Raw genomic sequence first — 22,585 nt, forward strand, 5'->3', positions numbered from 1 at the left:
GCGGCGCGGAGGCGGCGGCGGCGGCGGCAGCGGGCGGTGCGCAGGCCCCTCCCCGCCACGTGACGCCGCGCTCCGCCGCCAGCTCCCGGCCGCGCGCCGCCCGGCGGACTCCCTCCTGCTCAGCCGCCCCGCGCGCCGCCGCGCTGCCCATCTACCGCGCTCCCGGGAAGGCCCCGGCCTTTCGAGTGCTTGCTGCAACCCGAACGTTACTTTTCCGCAATCAAGTTTCTTCTGGTCCCCATGGCAACCCTGCGGCGGGTCACGTGGATCTTAAGAGCCCAATTACCGAAAAAGAATATTAAAGTGCAAAAAATGCTCACAGCATGAATGTTTTATAATCCACTTTTGATCACCAGTAGCGCATCTGCTTCTTTGCTTACTTTCTCCCCCCCCACCCCAAATCCTACTACACATCCCCTTTTAAAAATATACTGTTTAAAGAAATGGATTGCCAGGGCTGTATATTATTGTCGCACACTGGTTTTGATCTCTTTGCTGCTTTTGCCGCTCTTGAAAGTTATGGATGGAAGTACATGTGTTCCTTCCAAATGCCATTAATTTCTCAATACGCGTCCTGTGGATGATACCTTTGAGGGTACTGAAAAATAGGCGTTTATATAAAGCTCCTGCGTGCCGAGCCAGCCGCAGCACAGTCTCTTCCCAGAGGTGGACTGTGGCGTGACTGGGCTGTACTGCGACCGGGGGACCAGCGCCCTGTCATAGGGGCCCCTGGGCTGGTTCTGCAGAAGGAACCCCGGGGAACCACTTCCTCATCCAGGTTCCTTCTGCCTTTCTTTCTCAAGCATTCAGCCAAGCTTTGCCCCATCCTAAACCAAGGCCCAGGGGAAACGAAGGTGGTTTCCTCGGCCCAAGGTCACTAGTAGAATTTTCCTCTTCGGTGCCTTTCACGTGGCTTCACGAGCAGAAAAAAATTCTCAAAGACAAGGACTGGACTTTCCCCTTCATATTTCAGAGCGTTTCACTCTGCTCTGGAGAAGTGGAATTAAAGCGAGAAAAATAGCTGGATCCTCAGTTTCTACATCAATAGAATGGAAACAGTAATGACTTTCCCACGGGATTGTCTTGAGGACTGCACACCATTACATGTAAAGTGCCTAATTTAGCTTAGCGTCTGGGACCCCGAGCGTGCTGTTGCTGTTTGCTTTTTTTTTTTCTTTCCATTTTTCCCACTTGGATTTTTCCTGTCTCTTTCAGGCTATTTTCACTACCTCCTGCCTTGGGAAGGAACTATTCTGCCAGGCTTCCTTCCTTCCTTTCATCATTCAGGAAGCCTTAGACATCCTCCCTTCCTCCAAACCCACCTGAGATTTGATCCCGCAGCTGAATGATTGGTTCAGGTGTCTACGATTTTCTCATTCTCTGGTGTCTACCTGCTTTACACCACCCCCTAAGCAAAACAGAGACTCATGAAATACCTGTTGCACGATAGGCCTTCACTCCCTTCCCCTGACACCTAAGAAGTGTGTGGGGAGCCCCGGATTCCCACTGAGTCCACTGGAATGTAGGAGGAAGGAAACTCTTCCTTCACCTGTAGTGACCCCACCCCCTTCCGCTCCGTGTCCCTTCCCCCAACTCTGGACTCACCCCTCAGCGTTAGCAGGCTCAGGAGTCTCCCACCAGGGAGCCGCCAGGGTCCCGGGGTGGAGGAGAAGCAGGAGAAGAAGTAGCAGACTTTCTTGTCCCCAGGCCATCGACTTTTCTGCCAGCTTCACTCCCCAGCCAAGCTCCCTGGAAAGAGGAGGCCCCCCTTTTTCATTTCTTCACAGGCTTCATTTCTCCTCCGCCCCTTACGTTCCTCAGGCCAGAGTCACCAACAAACTTCTGGTTGCCAAATGCAGTGGACCCTTTCAGGCCCTCCCTCACAATCTCTAGAATAAGATGCTATTGACCACGATTTCCTTCTGGAAACTCCCTCCTCCTCGCATCAGCCAGAACCCAGAGGGCCCCATGACTGTGTTCAGAGGCTGTAGACACCTCCACCAGCATGGCCCGCATTGACGCCAAATTCAGGTCCATTGTGTTTTTTTCTTCAAACCTGTTCCTCCTGAATCTCCTATCTTGGCTAATTGCACCATCATCCATGTAGTCATCTTTGCCAGAAACCTAGGAAGGAGTCTCATTTCCTTCCTCTCCCCTTCCATGTCCACCACGTCTTGTCATTTCTACTCTCCAAAGCCCTCTGCAGAGCTACCGTGTTGGCTGCCTTCAAGGGCATCCACAGCTGCACAGCACGAGGCCTCATCCTCTAGCCACCAGGCCCACCCTCACCACATCTCTGAGGATCCACTGGGGGCATATTCAAGTTGGTCTCTCTGCTCTCAGTTCCTGAGCAGTTCTAAGCACCCTCCATCCTGAATTGCAGATCTGACCATGGCACCAGTTATCAGCAAGCCACTGCCCAGAGGAAAAAACCCAAGTTCCCTAGCAGGGCATACAGGGTACTCTTCTTCTCTCCATTCTTCTCTTCTCCGTCTAGCTGGCGTCCTTTAGCCACCCCTTTTGAACCAGGCTAGGTTTTTGTTGTTGTTGTTTTTTTTTTTTTGGCTGTGCTGGGTCTTCGTTGCTGCACACAGGCTTTCTCTAGTTGCGGTGTGCTGGCTTCTCATTGCGGTGGCTTCTCTTGTTGCACAGCACAGGCTCTAGGCACATGGGCTTCAGTAGTTGTGGCACAAGGGCTCAGTAGTTGTGGCTCGCAGGCTCTAGAGTGCAGACTCAGTAGTTGTGGTGCATGGGCCTAGTTGCTCCACGGCAATGTGGGATCTTCCTGGACCAAGGCTCAAACCCGTGTCCCCTGCATTGGCAGGTGGATTTTTAACCACTGCGCCACCAGGGAAGCCCCGGGCTAGTTTTTAAAATATGAACTTCCATTTTTCTCCATACATTTCCCCCTCTCTCCACCCCCCCTTATAAGAATGCACACAGGCATTCTGCTTGTCTCCAGGAACTTCTGAAAAGCAGAAGTTGCCTGCAAGCCATTTCCTTCCTGTCTTTTAATTTCCAACACTCTAAACTCCTTGAGGAAGCAATCTAACTCAGGAGGGAGAGGGCTGGTGAGAAGGGGTTTCTTTGAGGGAATCCGGAAGAGTGAAGGAATTTCCCTAGAATAAGAATCCAGTCTCCCAAGCCTGGAGTTGGAAGGGAGGTGGTACTATGCCCTCCGTCTGGCAGCTCCCAGGGGAGGGGATTAAGTCGTAGAGAAATAACTTTGTTGTTCCCAGTTTTTGCATCTCTTCTATGAGAACACAGGCTAGTTAGCATTTTCTGAGCCATCACTCCTTAGCTTCCTAGTAATTCTAACTACAAAGCTATGAGGTAGCTTGCTATTGTTAATACCAATTTATAGATGAAGGCACAGAGAGGTTGAGTGACTTGCCTCAGGCCTCACAGCTAGTAAGCTGAGATCCTGGGCTTCATCCCCAGGCCTGCTTGTTTTTAACCACCTTCCCGCCACCTTCTGTTAGTTTCCTCTACTGTCCTACCCCAGTCAGCATCTCTTTTTCTCATGCTACTAGTCTACCTTGTACAGATCACAAGTATAGCGCTTATTCCAAACATAGTAGGTGTCCAATAAATACATGATGAAAAATAAAAGAGGATTTCCATTTCTAGTTATATGCTTGGCTAGGTGTCTGGACTAACTCTTCGACTGAAAAGAACAACAAAAATACTGGGTAAAATATTAAAAATATATTCTGAAAAAAAAAATTCTGGAAGGGATCCAAAAACTGGCAAGAAGTTAAGAAATAGTCCTAGGACAGAGTAGAGGCCAGAACCCAAGAGAGGTAAGCAGAGGCTTTTGCCTGGAAGGTATTTGCTAAATCTAGTGAATCTGAATATTGGTTTTTGCAGCCTTGGGAGTCTTGGGGACAGAAGTAAAAGCATAGGGTCTGCTTTAAGTGGGGAGTTTAATGGGAGACCCAATAAAGGTGGGACCCCAAGTGCAAAATCATAGAGTAAGGAAAAAATTATTTTTGAGCCCACCCAGAAACCTTACTAAAGTTGGTCATAGAATGAGCCATAAAGCAAGTCTCAACAGATTTTGAAAATTTCCTATCATACAGAGCATATTCTCTGACCACAATGCAATTAAGTCAAGAATCAGTTTAAAAAAAAAAAAAAAAAACTAGAAAAACCCATTTGTTTGGAAACTTTTGGGTCAAAGAACAAATAGTTATGAAAATGTGACAGTATTTAAATGCTGTGTAACAAATATTCAATACTACATGTGGAAGCTAAAGAGAGGAAACCTAGACAAGTAGTTAAAGGGAAATTTAGACCTAAAAGCTTATATTAGAAAATACTTGGAAGTGTAAAGAGCAAAAAAGTTAGAAAAAGAACGGCAAAATAAAGTTCAATAAAACAGAAGAAAGGAAATAAGATAAAATAAGAAAATAAAATTGAAAACAAACATACAATAGAAAGGACCAATTAAGCCAAACACTGGATTTGTGAGAGACTCATACATTTTACAAACTTCTGGTGAAAACTGATAAAGGGAAAAAGAAAAGGTACAAACAATGTGAGGAATAAACTATATTCCTATATAGTTTATAATCATACATGATGCAGAAATTACAAGGACATATTTGTGAACATTTTTATGCCAATTAATTTGAAAACTTAGATGAAGTGGGAAAATTCCAAGAAATATGTTAATAAAACTGAAATAGGGCTTCCCTGGTGGCGCAGTGGTTAAGAATCCATCTGCCAACGCAGGCGACACGGGTTCGATCCCTGGTCCAGGAAGATCCCACATGCCATGGAGCAACTAGGCCCGTGCACCACAACTATTGAGCCTGCACTCTAGAGCCTGCGAGCCACAACTACTGAAGCCCGGTGCCTAGAGTCTGTGCTCTGCAACAAGAGAAGCCACTGTGGTGTGAGGCCCACACACCGCAACGAAGAGCAGCCCCCACTCGCCACAACTAGAGAAAGCCCGTGTGCAGCAATGAAGACCCAATGCAGCCAAAAATAAATAAATAAAATAAATTTTAAAAAAACAACTGAAATAGAAAACCAGAATAGACTCATAACCATTCAAGAACTTGAATCTGTTGTTAAATATTTTCTGCAAAGAAAAATCCAGGCTGAAACAGTTTTACCAGTAACTTCTACCAGACATTCAAGTAATAAATAATTCCAGTGTCTCACAAGCTAGAGTATGGAAAAAGATGGATTATTTCTCAAATCATTTTATGAGGCTGGCATAAACTTATACCAAAATCTGACGAAGAGAATGTGAGAAACAAAAAATTTCAGGTCAATCTCACACATACAGACAGAAAAGTCACAGGCAAAATTTTAGCAATTTGAATCCAGCAAGATGATAATCAGAACCAAATTGGTTTACCCAAGAATACAAGGTTAATTTCAAATGAGAAAAATCAATTAATGTAATTCACCACATTAAAGGATTAAAGGAGAAAAATCATATAATGACCTCAGTAGATGCAGACAAATTCTTTGATAAAATTCAATATCCATTCAGATGAAATACATAGAAAACTAGGAATATTTTCCTTGATAAAAGGTATTTACAAAAACCTACAGCAAACATTATACGTAACCAGTCCCTTTAAAATGGGGAACATGATAAGTGTGCTGCCATCTCCACTTCTATTCAGTATTGTACTTAAGGTCCTAAATAGTGGAGTAAGGCAAGAAAAATAAATAAAATATATAGATTGGAAAGGAAAAAATCACAGTGACATAATAGTATATGTAGGAAATTCAAAAGAATGTGTACAGAGCCTGTTGAGATGAATATGAGAGTTTGGCAATGTTTCTGGGTACAAAAGTCAATACGCAAAAATCATGAGCATCCATATATACCAGCAATAAACAGAAATGAAACTTTTTGAAAGATGCCATACAATGTTTACTATAATTACTTTATACTCCTTATCATATTTCTATACTACTGCCCTTTTTTTTTTTTTATCAAACTCAGCATTAAAATACACAGTCTAAGAAGAATGGATAAAGAAGATGTGGTACATATATACAATGGAATATTACTCAGCCATAAAAAGGAACAAAATTGGGTCACTTGGGGCTTCCCTGGTGGCGCAGTGGTTGAGAGTCCGCCTGCCGATGCAGGGGACACGGGTTCGTGCCCCGGTCCGGGAAGATCCCACATGCCGCAGAGCGGCTGGGCCCGTGAGCCATGGCCACTGAGCTTGCGCGTCCGGAGCCTGTGCTCCGCAACGTGAGAGGCCACAACATGAGAGGCCTGCGTACCGCAAAAAAAAAAAAAAAAAAAAAAAATTGGGTCATTTGTAGAGACGTGGATGGACCTAGAGACTATCATAAAGAGTGAAGTAAGTCAGAAAGAGAAAAATATTGTATATTAATGCATATATGTGGAATCTAGAAAAATAGTACAGATGAACCGGTTTGCAAGGCAGAAATAGACACACAGATGTACAGAACAAACGTATAGACACCAAGGGGGCAAGCGGCGGTGGGGGTGGGATGAATTGGGAGATTGGGATTGACATGTATACGCTAACATGTATAAAATAGATAACTAATAAGAACCTACTATATAAAAAATAAATAAAATTCAAAAAAACAATACACAGTCTTAACTGTTTCTTCAGGTCATCATTTTCTTACCTAGGCTCCCGAGTCTAAATTTGTATGCTTTTCTCCTGTGAATCTGTCTTTGTCAGTTTCATTTTCAGACCCAGTCAGGGGCCCTAATATGGTCAAGGAAAACTTTTCCCTCCCCTACAGTATCAAAAAACAAGATACTTAGGAATGGATCTAATAAAATATGTGTAAGACCTTTACAAAGAGAATTATAAAACTTTATTGAAAGGCTATGAAGAAGACTTAATTAGAGAAATATATTTATGGATAGAAAAGACCCAATCTCATAAAAACATTAATTCTCCACAAATTGATCTATAACTTCAACGCATTTCCATTTGAAATCCCAACAGAGGTCTCTTCTTCAAGAGGCTCTTAAAGAAGAACATAGAGGAAGGAATTACCCTTCTATATACCAAACCTATAGTAATCAGTAAGGGTGGTATAGGTTCAGGGAGAGACAGACAGACCAGTCAAACAAAAATGAGAGCCCAGAAACACCCCTGGCATATACGGAAACTCAGTGTATGGTAGAGATGGTAGCTCAGATCATTGCGGGAAAGATAAACTTTTCAATAAATGACGAGGAGGTAGCTGATTATCCATATAGCAAAAAATAGACGTGGACCCCACTCTACACCATTTCACCACATCAGCTTTAGTTGGATTAAAGACCTCTATAAGAAAAGCAAAACTGCATTGCTGTCATCATGTCAAGGATACACTTTTTTTCACGTTTTACCATTTCTGAAATTGTGATTTTTCTTACCATCAGTGGCAACTTAAGATCCAATGATATATGATACAAAACTTTTAGGAGACAATGTAGGAGAATATGTTAACAAATTCTGGGTAAGGAAGTATTTCTAAAGCAAGAATATATTTGCGACACATATAATCAAACAAATATTTGAATCCAAAAGATACAGAGAATTCATATAAATCAATAAATAAAAATCTAGCCATCAGTAGAAAAGCAAGCAGAAGAAATGAAGAGGAATTTCACAAAAGAACAAGTGTAAATGGTTCATAAACTTATCAAAAGACATTTAGTTTCATTGGTAATCAGGGAAATGTAAATTGAAACTACAATGAGATAACACCACACACTCATCAAAACGGCTAACATAAAAAGTTGTTCAATGCCAACTGTTGATGTGGAGTGACCAACCAGAACTCAGACACACTGCAGGTTGGAATTCAAATGTATAATAACTTTAGAAAAACAGGTTGGTATTACCTAGAAAGTTGAATGTGCACATATACAAAGACTCAGTAATTCCAATGTAGGTATGTATTCTAGAAAAACCCTTGCACAAGTGGACTCAAAGACACATACAGGAATCAATGGCAGCATTGTTCATAGTTGCAAAAAGCAAGAAACAATCCAAATGTTCACCAAAGGTGGACTGGATCATTAAATTGTGGTATAATCATACAATGAAATACTACACAATTACATCAACATGGATGAATCTCAAAAATAAAATGTTAAGCAAAGAAGCAATGAAAGATTAAAATATGATTCTATTTATTCCACTTCATAAACAAGCAACTCTTAAACGATAAGGATAAAAGCACAGGTGATAACAATTATAGAGAAAAACAGTGAAGAGAGTAACAGAAATTTCAGGATAGACTTGACGTTGATAGGGCGACAGGTGCAGTTTGGTAGAGGCATGCAGAGGGTCTTAGGTCGGGTGATGTGCTATTTCCTGGCTTAGGTGATTTGTATATAGGTGTTTGTGTGTATCTTTATTTCACGAGAAAAAAATTTTTTAAATGAAGGACAAATGAAGATGAATTAATAAATGAATACATCTCTGTATTTTTTTAATGTTATTACGTGCCTGCAAGCTTTGTAAGTTTACCTTCAGCACTTATAAGACAAACAGTACGTCTTACCACTTTCCTAAGAAGCTGCAAGAAATGGTTTGTTTTCAACAGTGTGTCGCAGTCTGTTTTGTAATAAATCCTAGATGATGAGGAAGAAAAGTTACACAAACCAGACCAGAAGTGCAAAAGGAAGCATGAAAGCTCTTCTAAGAAATCACTCACAATATACCTACCTCCAAATCATCCCATTGAGTTTGTTTGCATTCTTTCATTTTATTTTTTAAAATTTTTGGTCGTGCTGTTTGGCTTGTAGGATCTTAATTCCCCAACCAGGGATCGAACCCACACCCCTGGCAGTGGAAGCATGGCGTTCTAACCACTGGACCTCATTTTTTTTTTTTTTTTGCATTCTTTTAGTCAGTGGTTATAATTCTAAGTCCTGAGAACAAAGCCATCTAACAACTTTCTTATTTTCACTGGCCCTGTGCTGCTAGGGTCATAAAACCAGGGACCTCGGAGGCCCATGTGTCCTGCTACTAGAGCAGAAATCCCCTTGGGCAAGTTGTCCTGTCTCAGCTTGAATCCTTCCAGTGGGGGGCAGTTATTCACATTGGGGGCACTCTGTCCATTATTAGGCAGTTGGGTCTGTTGCCCTCCTGGGTAGGCAGAGCTATCTATGGGAGACCTTCCTGAGGTCACTCGATGTCACCTAGGAGATGGAATCTCTCCAAAAATCATTATCTCACTGGAATACCCACCACCTTCTGTAGCTGAGCAGCTTAGAGAAAATGTGTTCTGTAAATTCTGTGTGAGAAGGATTTGATTATCAGCAGTTTAAGAGTATTCTGCTTCCTTGTAGAGCTAAGCTTTCAGCAGCACGTATTTTACATTATAACTGTACAAATAATGTTAACAATAACACTAAATTTAGAAGCTCTGGGAGGTGGGGGGATTTTAACTCTCCTTGGAAGGGCTCTGCCCCAAGCCTGTTGGAAAGCCACAGCAATTCACAGAGACAGCCTTACAGCAATGACTTAGAGACCAGCCTGGAAAACTTTCCATTAGTGAACATTAACTTCCTTGCACTTCTAGATTGCTTGTTTCAGCAACTACTGCCTGTTTTTTTCCAGAACAGCCACTAATTTGAACGGAATGTCTGGATGACCCCGAACTGTTCTTAGAAAATGTGTTTGCCGAGGACGTCTGCTCTCCTCAAACTTCTCCAGAAGACTTGGGAATCTATCCTATTCCTCCTTGGTCTGGGGTGTTGCTTCTCCCTAAGGATCCCTGTTGCCACATCTACCCTTTACCTTCTCTCGTCCTCCCCATTTTCTCCCTCATGAAAGCTCTTCTCACTAAATTCATTTTCTTTTTTTTCCCCTCTTTCTTTCGTATTTCTCTAAAGGGCTTACTAACGTTAGAGAAATTTCTTCCAATGTTAGAAAAATCAGGGGAAGGTGTATAGCTTTATAGATTGTTTTCTTGTTAGACGTTGAGTTTTACTATTCTCACTAGGAGTGTCTTTTATCATTAAGTAACAATCCATAGAATATATGAAATAAATGCTCAGCAAGTTTAGAGTGCTATGTCGTTATTAATTAACTAGCTAATCTACGGAGCCTCTCCTGGAGCCAGTGAGCTACTGTGTACCCTCCACCGACTTGTATGAGGAAGGAGACTACTTTTGAACTCGGGGATGGCCTGGTTTGTGAGTATTACCATCTGGGTGGAGAAGAAAACAGTGCTTGTCTCCAAGAACACAGAAAGAAAGGCAAGGTTCAGCCAGCATGGAACGGGGACTTGCCAATGTTTCACTGTTGGAACGTCTGCTATTCCCAACCGACCTCAGCCAACACAGCCCACCCCCACTCCATCCTCCCCTCACACGGCTGGGACTTTCTGTTTGGGCCAAAAGGCAAAGATAAAGGAAAGGTACAAACAGGGGGAGTGGCAAGGAGGAAAACGATAAGAAGTCCAGGCCCCTGCACACAATTAGAAGTCAGCTTTAGGGACTTCCCTTGTAGCACAGCAGTTAAGAATCCGCCTGCCAATGCAGGGGACATGGGTTCAAGCCTTGGTCCGGGAAGATCTCACATGCCATGGAGCAACTAAGCCCGAGCGCCACAACTACTGAGCCTGCGCTCTAGAGCCCTCGACCCACAGCTACTGAAGCCCACGTGCCTAGAACCCATGCTCTGCAACAAGAGAAGCCACCACTCACAGCAACTAGAGAAAGCCTGCGTGCAGCAATGAAGACCCAACGCAGCCAAAAATAATAATAATAATAAATAAATACATTTATCAAAAAAAAAGAAGTCAGCTTTAATAACCCAACTGTCCCACGAACAGAAACAGGAGCACTTCAGGGGTGAAGGTGGGGTGGCCTTGGAGAAAATCTTCCCCAAACCTGATGTAATCACCATCAAATAACCACCTTCCTTTCCAGATTTCACATCTGCTCAAACTTTCTGGAATTTTCTTATGATCCTATGCCAGAAACCACAGCTCTGTGTGTCTACAGTCTGGACGCCAGTGCAGATAGGGGGGACTTTGAAAGGACCTATAAGGTACTAAAGGAAATTCAAACTGGGAATGTGGAATTTACAGCGGAAACAGACATTTAATCTGTCTTCCTGTTCTCAGATTTGAGTCTAAACTTAGATCACAGTATGGAAGAGCATGACCGGGCCTGAAAAGCTTGTCCTGCCAGGCTCACATCCCTTTACCTCTTCTATTTTAGCCTCAGAGAGGCAGTTTTACGTTGTTTCTGTTTTGGAGATAGAAGCGTCCCGGACCCCCCTTGGCTTCAGAGTCTTATCAACTCACCTCTGGGTGTACTCAGGGAAACCTCCTATTAACATTTGCCGAAATGTTTTTCCAAACCACTATGAGATAGTGGGACCCGAAGTATGTTTGTTTGGGTGTTAACTGACTTGGTGTTGGGAACCAACTATTCCCCAATGTAAAGTTTCTATAGATTATCAATGCTCTAGGCCTTTGAATGCCTGAGCTAGTTTTAAGAGAAAAGACATGGAAACAACCTAAATGTCCATTGACAGAGGAGTAGATAAAGAAGATGTGGTACATATATACAATGGAATATTACTCGGCCATAAAAAAGAACGAAATAATGTCATTTGCAGCAACATGGATGGACCTAGAGATTGTCATACTGAGTGAAGTAAGTCAGAAGAGAAAGACAAATATCATATATCGCTTGTATGTGTAATCTTTTTTAAAAAAAGGTACAAATGAACTTATTTACAAAACAGAAATAGAGTCACAGATATAGAAAATAAACTTATGGTTACCAGGGGGGAAAGGGATGGTAAGGACAAATTGGGATATTGGGATTGACGTGTACACACTACTATGTATAAAATAGATAACAAATAAAGACCTACTCTATAGCACAGGGAACTCTACTCAATACTCTGTAATGACTGACCTATATGGGAAAATAATCTAAAAAAGAGTGGGTACATGTATATGTATAACTGATTCACTTTGCTGTACACCTGAAACTAACACAACATTGTAAATCAACTATACGCCAATAAAAATTAAAAAAAAAGAAAGAAAGAAAACCCAGCAACCTGGAGATATTCACAGCAGCAACATCCCCTGTATGGTCCCACCTCCACCAGACAAATGAAGCCCTAAAGGGATGGTTTTGGTGACACACATCACTCCCTCTAACTCCCCCCACTCCTTTTATCCATCCTCTGGTCCATCTGTTAACTAGACACACCCCTGTCCTCCCACTTACGTCCTCCCAACTTTGCTCAAGTTGCTCCCTCTTTCTGGAATGTTCTCTTGATCCCTTGATTCTGCTTATTCTTCCAGGTTCTGTGCTGCCTTTCCAATAGTCATCTCTAATCTCATTAGTTGGATGTAATTTTTCTTTTCATTTTATTGAATGACAAAGCAGTTTATTGGTATCACACACAAGGTCCTGCATTGTAATTATTTACAAGTAAATCCAATCTCTCTTTCTGGATCATTTGCTAGTTGACTGCCCGATCCATAGCTAGTTTGCTATCATTGCTTCAGTAATACCTAACAGTGTGTCTAACTCATTGCAGAAAAAAGCTTAATAAATATCTGATGCACAAATGATGAATGTGGCCTCGAGTAAGAGCAAAGTTGGATCTACTCAATGGTGGATCGCGCCATACAGCTGACGTCCTATGGGAGACAGCGAGTGGTTTCCCCAGCTAGAACACAAAGCCCACTGCCCTTGCCTCCACCGATTTCAAACTTTGTTTCCCTCCCCTGGCCTCTCCCTGCCAGCCAAGCTCATCTCCTCACTGCTGGAAAATGTCAGGCTCATTTCTCAGTCTGAAGCTTTTATTATGACATTCTTCCTACCCGAAATGCCCTACTCTACTGCTTCTAATTGCCTAAGTCTTGCCCTCCTTTCCAGGCTCAGTTTAAAGTCGCCCCCCCTGCCCACCACTCCAAGAAGCTTTCCTTGACCAGGTTAGCCCTTGGTAGTGTAAGCAGATAAGGTAGGGGGCCCCAGAGGAAAAGAACCAGATGTAACTTTTGACATAAGAGGAACCATTTTAGACCTAAGCCATTTTGTGATCTAAGCCCGGCCACAATGCTTGCCCTTGAACAGGTCTCAGTAATAATGATCTCAAGGGAACAGAAGAACAAAGGCTGTTAAAGGCAAGGAAAGTAACAATAGCAGGTAATAAATCAGTTGTAAAGACTCTCAGTTCTGTTTCGATGGTAATGATTAGCCTGAAGCACTTTCTGAGCTGTTTTGCAGAATTTAAACCCCCCTTCAAGGGTTCAAACCACCAGATCAACTGGAACTTCTTCTGACTCTCCTGATTTCAAACAACTAAAGCTTGGCTCTGTCGACCTTTGCCCTAATTCTATGCTGAATTCTCCTCTGCTCAAGCCCCTTCATGAGTATGCACGTACCCTTAGCTTAAAACTTCCCCAGCTTTAAGCGAAGGGGAGACAGTGCTTTGGGAAAGATCCCCAGTGTTCTCCTTACTCGCTGCAGGTAGTGAATCCTTCCTTCTCCCACGCTTTGGCTTGGTTGTGTCTTTTGGCTCCATACCCACGAAGAGGCAAACCCAGTTTTCCAGTAACAGTACCAGCATGCTCTGAAGAAAGGGCAACAGACGAAGATTCACCAGCCCTGGATTCTAGTTTCTGCTCAGCTATCAGCTGGGCAATTTGCTTCATCCTTCTTGACCACTCATCATCTATAAAATGAGTCCTTGGATGACACAGTCTCTAAAGCTCTTTCTGGTTAGACATTTTACGATACTAATCTTTCCAATCCTGGAACTTCTAGCACCTATATTGTTGCATCTGTTCAACTGTAGTAAACTGCATTGTTATTTATCTTTTTTGTTTGTTTTTTTGCGGTACACGGGTCTCTTACTGTTGTGGCCTCTCCCGTTGCGGAGCATAGGCTCCGGACACGCAGGCTCAGTGGCCATGGCTCACGGGCCCAGCTGCTCCGTGGCATGTGGGATCTTCCCGGACCGGGGCACAAACCCGCGTCCCCTGCCTCGGCAGGTGGACTCAACCACTGCGCCACCAGGGAAGCCCTGTTATTTATCTTTTTATATTGAAGTCTGGCTCATCCAACTCATTTGTAACTCCCTCAAGAACCAAAAATGTGTCCTTTAATTATTTGCAGCCCTGTCATTTAGAAGTTTGGGTTATAAACACTTTTGGTAATAATGACAATAACAAATAGTCACTAAGGTCCATATCCTTTTTCCTGATGCTGCTTTGAGGATGCTGCTGCTCTTACAGCTAGAATTGGCAGTGGGTCACAGTTTTCACCAGTAACCAGATTTTCGGTCTTTGACAGCATCACTGAGCAGCTCTCCTAGCCCAGGACTGTATACCTTAACACTTTTTTTCTATGTGAAAAATACCCTCAGTGTCTACCTATTTAAGCCACTGTCTTTGAGGTTTTCTATTACTTGCAGCTGATCACATTTCTAATCTACCATTTCACTGGTTTGTTATAAGGGTAAACGAGATAATAATGTAAATCCCTTAGAATCTCCCGGAGTAAGCCCTCACCAGGTGGATGTTGTTATTATTACTACTTTAAAATATGCCTCCATTACGTCCTCCTTTCCCCCAGCTCCCACACTATGGCAGTTGAGCTTCATAATGGAAGAAATACATCTTTTTTTTTTTTTTTTGTATTAACCTATGCTTTTCTTTTTGTTTTCTTTTCTTTTTCTTCTTTGGCTGCGCCGTTTGGCTTGCAGTATCTTAGTTCCCCGACTAAGGGATTGAACCCGCAACCTCAGCAGTGAAAGTGCGGAGTCCTAACCACTGGACAACCAGAGGATTCCCAACCTATGAATTTCTGAAGATATACTACAACCTTAGTCTGCTCAGGCTGCCATAACAAACTACCATAAACTGGGTGGCTTATAGACAGCAGAAATTTATCTCTCACGGTTCTGGAGGCTGGAAGTTGGAGGTCAGGATGCTGGCATGGCCATGGACCCTCCTCTGGCTTATAGACGCAGACTTCTAGTATCCTCACCTGGTGGAAAGAGAGCGCTGAGGTCTCTTTTATCACCAGGGCTCCACCCTCATGACCTAATCACCTCCCAAAGGCCCCACCTCCCACTACCATCACCATAGAAGGTAGGGCTTTAAGATATGAATTTGGGGGGACATAAACATTCAGCCCACACGACTACCCTACTTCAAAGATGCCATTATAAGCAACATCTTTTTTAGAAAGCAATAGAACTAGAATGTTGAGCTGAGACGTTGGCCTCCACCTACCTCTAACCTTCTCCCCTAGGGCCACCAGACAAACCCAGGCCCCACAAGAAGCCCTCCTCGGAGCCTTACTTCACTCCTGCACCATGTCACACCTGAATGCCCTTCCCCAGCTCTTCACATGTTGATTCATCCTCAGCCTTTCAGCCTCAGCTCAAACGGCCCCTCCTCAGAGCAGCTCTCCCTGATGACCTTTTCTAGACTTGCTTCCCCCATTTCTCTCCCCCCATCAGCCTGCTTGTCTTCCTCTGTAACTGTCTGCTGGTTTGCTTGTCATTTCTCTGCCTTGCTGAACTGTATACTTCATTTGAGCAGGACCTTGTCTATTTTGTTTACCATTGTGCCCCTAGCAGACAGCACTGTGCATGGCACTTAGCAGGTGCTTATAATGGACTGAACGGAGGATCTTTCTCTCTCCCTGCCAGGTAGGGACACAGCAAGAAGATGACTGCCTGAAACCAGGAAGGAGGTTCTCACCAGAACCTGACCATGCTGGCACTCTGAACTTAGACTCCCAGCCTCCAGAACTATGAGAAATAAATGTCTGTTGTTTAAGCCACCCAGTCTATGGTATTCTGCTATAGCAGCCTGAACCAAGACAGTGCTCAATATTTGTTGACTCAATAAACAAACTTCTAAAAGTTCAATGCATTTTGAGTTCTAGGCTAAATTCTATGCTGATAAAATAGGATAGAATAGAGGCTTATTGCTCAGAAGGAAGCTTTGTTTTATAAAAAGATTCAAGGCAGATTTTTAAAAGAATTAAGCTTCACTTAAAAAAAATTGCTTTCCTGTTCAAATTCTCAGGAGCATGGCAACAATATTACATGAAGAGAAGTACATCTGTATCTCTCCCACACATGCAGTATTTAATTTGCAAAGATTGCTAAACACTCATGTCTTCCAAATTTAATGCACTTCTAATTAAATGTTTTCCTGTCTCGTTTCACTGGGAGCAGCTATTAAATGGCTGGGCAGAACAATGAACAGCAGTGATATTTCTTTTAAACTTAGCATCATAAATCACCTTGGCTTTAGAGAGCCATACATGGTGGGGAGGGGGATTTGATCTGTTTGTATTTAGTGGCTATGATTTACTCTTTGCAAAAACCTCAGAGGTTGATGAAAATGAGAGGAAAAGCATAAACAGAGAAGTGTCTATGTATGGATGTGTGTGTTCCAATCATTGTGTGCAAATGTGTGTTAAAAGATAAAGTTGATTATTCAACCTTGGATCACATATTTTAGGAGAGCTGGGTTGAAACATTTGGAGGCAACTGAAAGAGTAATCACAGGAGTCATGGGAAATTTTTATTCCACATTTCTCAATTGAGTAAGCAATGCATCTATTTAAGAAAAATATGGGGGCTTAACTTATAGAAGCCCCTTAAAGGAGAGAAAAGAATATGGAATAATAGAGTAGAAGTATACAATTTAATTAAAGCTTTAAAAGCTGGTAACTATTAAATCAATTTCCAATTAAATAAAAGGGAAGGTTGAGGAAGAAAGATTTCCTAAATGCCCAGAAACTGGAATTTGGACACAGGATAGAAAATTTATTTTACTTTCATAATTGTTTGAAGAATAAATGAAAGTTTGTAATAATATATAGTACAGAAATTTCTGGGAGTTCACTAAATTATTCTAAAAACACTTATAATGGGAAAAGTATTTGTGAGTTAAAGATATTCTATTATTTAGTATATAATAGACCTACACTTTTATATACATATCCCCAGTTAATTTTCATGCATTGATTAATCCTTCCATCACTCCAGTTAGGTCAGTGGGTTCCTTTGCACTTCATATGCACTGATGCAGAAGCTAGAAACTAACCCGGCAAGTTGTGTGACTTGCCCAAAGATACTCAGTTAATCTCGGTGGAGCTAGTTGGAAACAGGGCATAAGCCCCTGATTCACTGTGTAGCCATTCAGGGTTGCAAAACTGTTCTTCCTGTTTACATTTGCAATTTAACCAACATACATCGTACACCTGGGAAGGTTATGAACATGGCACAACACAGAGAGAAATAGGCATGGCTTTCCCCACCAAGACTCAGACAGTGGGGTCTTCCTTGAACATAAGAAAGGGGTTTGGACGTTGTGCAGCCACCAGATGACAAATGCTTATCGCCAGGCCAAAACTTTAAGCAGAACTTATGAAGATAAACAGGCTCTTCTTAAAAATTGCTCTTTATTAGACAGTGCTAAATATACGTTAGTTCTAGCCATTGACTAAGCCAAATAAAGTCTCTTTCTCAGCCATGTTGTTTAGCATTTTGTATTTGGACTTTTTTCAAGTAACTTGCCAAAGAAGTTGATTTTCTTTTAGGCACAGTAGTAAAGAGCATTTAAATATATATTTAATCACAGTTTTACCTAAATGATTTCATCTAAGTATTCGAATGGGCATAACCTCTAACTTCTGAGGCTTCTCTGAATAATTTATTGGATAATAGTGAGAGCATAGTCTTAATAAGTGCTTTACATGTATATTAACTCCATCCTCACAACAGCTCTTAGAGGTAGGCATTATTATTACCTCCATGTTACAGGTGAAAAGCTGATGCCCCAAACATTAAGCAACTTGCTTTGGGTCACATAACTAGCAGGCGGTAATTGGCCCCAGGCTGGTGGGCTCCCAGGCCTAGATTGTCAGAAGCCTCGATAGATAAGCCCAATTAGCACATATAAGAAATGGACCATGTGAGGTCAACTTCATATAATATCTTCAAAACATTTAGTTTTTCCCTTACATTGTTTTCTGCCCTGACCCACTAAAATGTTATAAAGCAGGAATACAATGTCATCTCGATCATTAGGAGTCCAGAAATAGGAAACTTTTAATACGTGTATAAATCAGTGTAAATAGAAGAAATCATGGAAAAGGCACGAGAGAGAAAGAGAAAGAAAGAGAGAGAGAGAATATTTTTAAACCTGCTTCAGGTCCAAGAGGGGCATTGCTAAGTCAGCTAATGTCTTCCACCTTTCAACCATAAAGGTAATTTTTAATTCCTTAGGAGACAATAGTCTCCTAAGTCAGTTTTTAACATCTCAAAGTACTGTAAAGAAACAAACTGACATCAGGAAAATGAAAGGACCCACAAGTCTGAATTTCAAACGAGACAAAAAAGCACAGGGCTTTTCAAAGGTAAACGTTAAATAGGTCACTACTGGGCATCTCTCCCTGCGTTCTGTAAATCAGAACCTGGAGAGTCTAATCAAGTCGATTATGCTCATCACACCACAGAGCAACCACTCGGAAGCATCTCGCTTTATTTCCTTCTCGCTCCTAATTGCACCTGACATTCCTTGTCCAGAGTTTCCTTCCATGAAGTGTATTTCTGCATGTTTTCACGTCATCTCCTTTTGTTACCTGTCCTCACAGGTCTCTTTCTTACTCCTAATCTTGTGCCAAGTTTCCCTTCTGACCTTGGCTACTCAGTTCCCGCTGCATTGAATGTCAGCCACTCACGTTGTGCAGCGATTTTGTTTCTGTTTTTTCCTGGAGGTGCTCGTCTGAGTCACATGGAAAGATGCTCTCTTGACAACTGGCAAAGTGAGATGATCTGTGTGTCAGAGTACTGGGCGGGATCCTTACCACCCTTTACCATCAATCAGCTGGCTCTGCAGGGGCAGCCTGTCTGGGATCCTGAAAGACCCTGCTCCCCTAAAACATGGTCCCTACTGTGAACCCCAGATTTAGCACTGGGAGCCTTTGTTAAAATAAAATGTGTTTTCCAAAAGGAATTAGAGTTTTCCACTAGGAGTCCCATTACTCTGCTTGGAGGACAGTGAGGAAATGAGGCTCAGGATGGGACATCAGGACGGGGCTGGTTCTTGGGATGGGGGGCTGTGGAGGGAGACAAGCCTGACTGAGGGGCCAGGAACCAGTGGCTGGTGAGTAGGCTCCGGGCGGAATTCACAAGAGCATGGTGTTTTAGAAGAATGAGGATGACGCCCCTGCTTGAACGACTGATCCCGGCTAACTGATTAGTGACTTGATACTAGAAGCTGTTACCATCAGAGAAATGGATCATAATGTTCTCCCCCCGCCTCCCCATCACAACCCAGGAAAACAGAGTAAAACTCACTTCGCAGGAAGACGTTTTCTTGTATAAAGCGAAGGGAGAAATTTGTGAGGCATCCCATTGCTTTGATTATTCCAATACTTGCAGTGAAAAATATGATCCTATATATTTATTTGCCTAAAACTTAACTCCAGTTGTCACAACAAACCAAAATGAGGAAGGAAGCAGGACTTGCAAGCATATTTTATAGACAGCTACCATCTGTCTCCACGAAATCATGAAAACCTCCTCAAGAACAAGACTCCTGCCCTGGTGCTTATCTTCTGTCTCATCCCCTCCCACCGTCCCTCTGTTCTTTCTGAGGCAAAGCTTTCACTCATCTCAAGTGAGAGTGCTGGAGAAATAGTGCTAGACTTTCCGGGAGGATCCTGGGAAGCTGAGTTTTTCCAAGGGAGCAAAATAGAGGAAATCCTAGGTGTTTGGGGCAGCTGACATTTCTACCCACCGTCCCAGGCAAGGACATTGCTCCCCTAATACTCTAGCAGCAAGTCACAAACTCATCGAACAAAGGTGTATTTCCACCTTTGGGCCCCTTGGGCTTTGGGAGACTAGTACCTCAGTGCAGCTGGGGAGAGAAAGAAACTGGGGCAGGGTGTGGAGAGACCTGGGTTCCCCACTTCCCAGACGTACTTGTCACATGACCTTGAGCGAAGCACTTCACCTCCCTGAGTGTTAGTTTGCTCATCTGTAAAATGGGGACAATAGTCTGACCCTGGACTGCCCCACAGGCTGACGTATTACTTCATGTACACTAAAGTGCCACCCCAACCAGGAAGCACTTAACACATTTCATACAAAAATAAAATAGTGCCAGTGAAGTGTTTAGGCACTTGGGCGAACTATGTGAGAAAATTCCACAAAAATGAATTCCTGATTCCATACACTTCAAATGATTTCCTTACTACAGAGGGAGCAGAGGCCATTCCCGCTTTTATAATATGTTCATATTCGTCCTTTGAAAATTTGCCCTGGGAGAAAACAAGGCAGGAAGTAGAGAAGGGATCTAGGAAGGCAAGCCCCTCACTACTCACCTACTAGGTGCCAGAGCTTTCTTGGGCAGTTTCTAAATGAATCAACTCATTTAATCCTCGTAAAATCTCCATGTGGGAGACACCGTGATGTCCTGACCCCCACGTCCCAGGGGCCTTAGGTGGGGGATCGCCTTTCACATGGTCAGAAAGTGGTGGGTTTGAACCCCATCTTCTAGCTTTGTGATGCTGCCACTGCACCTGCTCAACCCGCCTGCTGACCTACGACAAGCGACAACAGAGTCACCAGCGGTGCAAAATTTACACGGACAAAGTACTTATTTTTGTGCCAAGTGGCCTTTAATCAGTCAAACTTTTAGCACCAGAACTTCTGACCGTATGCAGCAGGACTCATTTGAATAGATTCAGCTTCAAGATGTGATGAGGTCCCACCTACATTGCAGGAGTTAATAAGATAAGGTAGAATTTGATGTAAGACGTCCCATGGATCACCTGTTCCAGTTGGGAGTGATGGGTCCAGATTTTCAGTCCAGCCTGATAACTGACTCTATAAAGTACTTTCTGTGCTGACTTTTCTCAGTTGTAATAACAAGGATTCCTACTAAGGAAAGAAAGGAAGTTATGACACTATTTGTCCTTCAGAGAGAAAGATTTACTGAGAAGTTTTGAAATATTTATATAACATAGAAGCCAGTGTTTCTGTTCTGGCTTCCCTGGTGTGGTTGGTAGCTTCACCCAGACTGTCTCCTGTCCCTAAACTACCTCTTAAAAGGTTCTCCATTGTGAAAAAGTAGACCACGAATTCCAGAATCACAGATTTAAAAGGTTTGAGGATTACCAACAGGTCTGGTCTAGTTCTTGCTGGCTGAGATGCGGGAGCTGTAGCGATGGGCCAGCCACGGATGCCCAGGATTGAGTTAAACAGGGAGAAGTATTTACTCACGACTGATCAGAGACCAGATCCTGGTGGAAGGTAGCCAAGATCTAGAAAGGCAACCCTGAGCATCCGGGCAGGGGTCCAGGGAGGGCTAAGGCTCCATCCGCGAGGGGGCAAGGTGGGAAACGCCAGGCAGGGCAAAGGCTAGCGGGTCAGTGCGGAGTGCTGGGGTCGGGGGCGGGGTGGGGGGAGGGGGTGCTTATTTCAAGGCCGGCTGAAGTTGGAAGGAATGGAGGCTAAAAGGGACTGTGCCGAGGCTGCTCAGGCAGCTCTAAAATTAGCAAGACATTCTCATGATGAGGCCAAGGGATGGACGGTGTCAGGAAGCAGGCGCAGCAATTCCTATGTTCAGCTGGTTTTGTACTCTGATAGATAAACAACAACAGCAATGTACCCGTTGCGGCTTGGTTTGCGTTCAGTTCGGTAAACAGGCATCGAATGTCTGCTCTGTGCAAGACAGTGCCGGGTGCAAAGAGGAGGGATGAAATAACTAATAAAGTCACAAAAGAAAAGACGGAAGGACCAACAACACTGATGGCGGAAGTAAACCAATAGGAAGTCTGCATTGGATTCTCTCAACTGCTCCGACCGCCTGAGTGCCCTCTCTTTCCTGAATCTGTCTGTGTAGCTGACAGATAATAATAGTAATAAAGCCTAATAAAGCATCAAGACATGCCTACTGCCTTATACTCCGCTCATTCATTTATAACGAAGCACTTATGGAGAAGCTCCTATGGGCCAAGAGTCGGCAGCTGTAATGAGGCATCAGAGGCAGTTTCTGGCCTCAAGGAACTTGCCAGCCCTGCCAGGTTCCACTGGGCCCTCTGTGGCGACCGGGCCCACAGTCTTTGTTTTCAGCTCAGCTCCTCCTACCACGCTGCACACCCTCCCCCCCCCCCCCCCCCCCCCCCGTAAAGCCCTAGGTTTCCGCGCCGGGGTACAAGCAGTGCTGAGCCCACGGGGCCCGGGCCTCGGCTCCGCACTCGGCTGCTCCCACCGCGATCTGCACCGGGCAGCCTCGCCTGACGATGCTCCCGCATCCTGTTCCAGACCCTCCCAGGCTCCTCCAGCTGTAAGCACACACACCCCTGCTTCTGTCTCGTCTGTCACTTGACCTACCTCTCCAGTTCCTGGAATCCCGCCCAAGCACATCAGGAAATGCAATTGTCTTCACGCTTTCTCTCTCCTTCCCCTCTGGCCTCCTTCCTTCCCCTCCTGTTCCAGAGGGAAAAACTGTGCCTTCTTTGACGGCACCTTTCTCTCTGCTCTCAGACTGACCCACACCCTTCATGCTGAAAAGAGCAGCTTTCCTCCCACATTGCATCTCCTCT

Source organism: Monodon monoceros, unplaced genomic scaffold, assembly GCF_005190385.1.
Source record: "Monodon monoceros isolate NGI ecotype Baffin Bay Population unplaced genomic scaffold, NGI_Narwhal_1 Super_Scaffold_1, whole genome shotgun sequence".
Taxonomy (NCBI): domain Eukaryota; kingdom Metazoa; phylum Chordata; class Mammalia; order Artiodactyla; family Monodontidae; genus Monodon; species Monodon monoceros.